The sequence below is a fragment of the Fukomys damarensis genome, unplaced genomic scaffold (assembly GCF_012274545.1).
Source record: "Fukomys damarensis isolate Sample0158 unplaced genomic scaffold, DMR_v1.0_HiC HiC_scaffold_6, whole genome shotgun sequence".
NCBI lineage: Eukaryota > Metazoa > Chordata > Mammalia > Rodentia > Bathyergidae > Fukomys > Fukomys damarensis.
In genome coordinates, this window is record NW_022900918.1 from 27,824,323 (window position 1) to 27,826,830 (window position 2,508).

Consider the following 2,508-nt stretch of genomic DNA (forward strand, 5'->3'; position numbering starts at 1 on the left):
CTCTCTACTGGTTTGCTCTTTTGAGGCCTTCTACTAGACCATGCCTTATATATTCAATTTGTCTTAAAATAATTTTAATTCTAAAGGAACTTAACTCAATAGAGCTCTAGACTGAAGGCTTTGACGGCAGAAACCCGGCCTGGATGCTTCTAATTTTGTAGTAAGTTTCGATAATTTAGAGAAATCAAAGTAGTAACAGATCATGGAATGGAAATGATGGAGGAAGGCAGCTTCTGGGCCTGCCATAACTTTCCCAGGAATGTTGTTATGCACTCAGGGAAATGAACACGGGAACCTACAGAGACTCACAGACTGTTGCCCGCTGTGCTGTTCACTACCTAAAACTACAAAGCCCTCTGGATTTTGGAGTAACTGTTTCTGAATGTTTTAAGTCTTCCACTAGTGTCACAGATGATTGGCACTGGCTTGCCTTCATGGACTATCTCACACCTGGACCGGATGTGCATAGGCCTTGCCTCACGGTCCCTATTTAGGAGGGTTTCCTAATTTATACTCACATGTATGCACATATATACACATGTATGCACAGGAGAAGCAAGGGCTGGTGCATGCACACACACACACAGAAGTAGATTGACCAGATGCCATGAGGTGCTCAAAACTAACACTTGTGTGGTCGTTCTAGGACCCTGACTTTGTTGTTTATGATTCATTGGAGCCACTCATTCTGGGGCACCATAATAGCATCGCTCCACACCTACAGTAACTGCTTCCCATACAACTCAATGGCCCATGAGTACCTGCCCTTTTGCAGGCCATGTTGGGGCCTGTTGATGGCACGGATACTTCTGAGCAGAGCAGAGTGGTCTAGAACTATGAAATGAGAGTTGACCTTTTTTAGAGGGCTTCGAAGGACTAAACCCAGGCATTTTCCACTACTGAGCTGCATCTAGGCCCCATTCATTCATTCATTCATTCATTTATTTTATTTTATTTTGAGACAGGTTCTTTCTAATTTGTCCCAGTAGGACTTGTACTTGCAATCCTCCTGCCTCAGCTTCCCTTCCTTCTGGGATTATAGACACATGATATCATGCCTAGTTTAATGATAAAAATCCATCTTTGACACAAGAGACCCAGGAGTTTAGAGTAGGCCTTGATCTCTTGGAGGCTCCACTGAAAGTAGAGGGGGCAGATGACCCAAGTCCTTGTCAGCGTGGCTCAGAGTCTGATCCACTGCATACCTCACTACTGTCCTTCAACCTATTGTCCTTCCTTTAGACCTCCAGGATCTGAAAGTGGTCTCTTTTCTGAGGTGGTCAGGTTTCATAAAATCAGACAAAGAAGCCTAGGCAGGAAAAGTCAGCTCTATACAAATGTTGGGTCTGCCAGATAGTTCCAATTTCTAAGAAAAGCACAAGATTTATTTTTTTTTAATTGAGTTTATTGATACAATCTAGGTATACAATACAGTTACATTCATTACTGGTATCCTGTACCTTCACATGACAGGTGTTGGTTCTCATTTTTTCCCCTTGTCCCTTTTTATACCCACCCCCATTTACAAACACTTTATTTCCATTTTTTCATTTTCTCATATTTTTTTCTTTTCCCTCATTCCCTTTCCCCTATCCTTCCCACTTTCCCTACACCTTTAACCCTTTTCTTCCTATTTCACACTATTAATTATCCCATTAGGATCTTGTGTACTATTATAGTTTTTCATTTAAATTTCCTTCATGTGACCTTGCATTTACATGATGGCACTGTTTCAAATTGTGTAAAGGTCAACATAAACATATCTGTGCCAAATCGGTCCTGGAAAACCTAAAACATTAAGAGCTGATTTAATTTTTCCTAAGTTAATTTCCTTAAATACTTCCAGCAGGCCCTGCCACACCCATAGAAGTGACAGGTTGGGTGGAAAAAAACTACCTTCATTGATTCATTTTAATTTACATTTCTTGTGAGATCTAGGTAACTATCAAGCACATGCCTCTGTGAAGCAGAAAAATACCAAATAGATACAATTCTAGTACCTAATGAGGGAACTTGGCATTTGTTTTTCTATTTATTTCTACTTATCTCACCAGAATGTCTTGAAGGTTGCTGCTAAAGTGTTTTAGTTGGTGAAGGCTTGAGACCAGGCTTTGTTAATTATTAGAGCACGGTGCAGAATTATTTGTAGTCTTATTCTACAGGAAAGTACTTTTAAATGTGTTTAAAGTTTTTTAAATACATACTACCGCATCCTTCAAAACCATTGACCACATAGGGAGACATAGGGTACAAACTGCCAAATGAGATAAGAAATAAGTCAGTTCTCAGGGTTGCAGGCTAGAGTTCAGGGGTAGAGCACTTGCCTAGCTAGCATGAGACTCTGTGTTTGATTCCAAGCACCAGAACAAACATACCAACAAAATAAAACAAAACAACCTGATATTTATAGTTTCTAAGAAGCACCCTAAGGGCTGGGGACTTAGCTCAGCGGTGTGGTGGCCTGCCTTGCAAGTGCAAGAACCAGAGTTCAATCCCCAGTACCAAAAA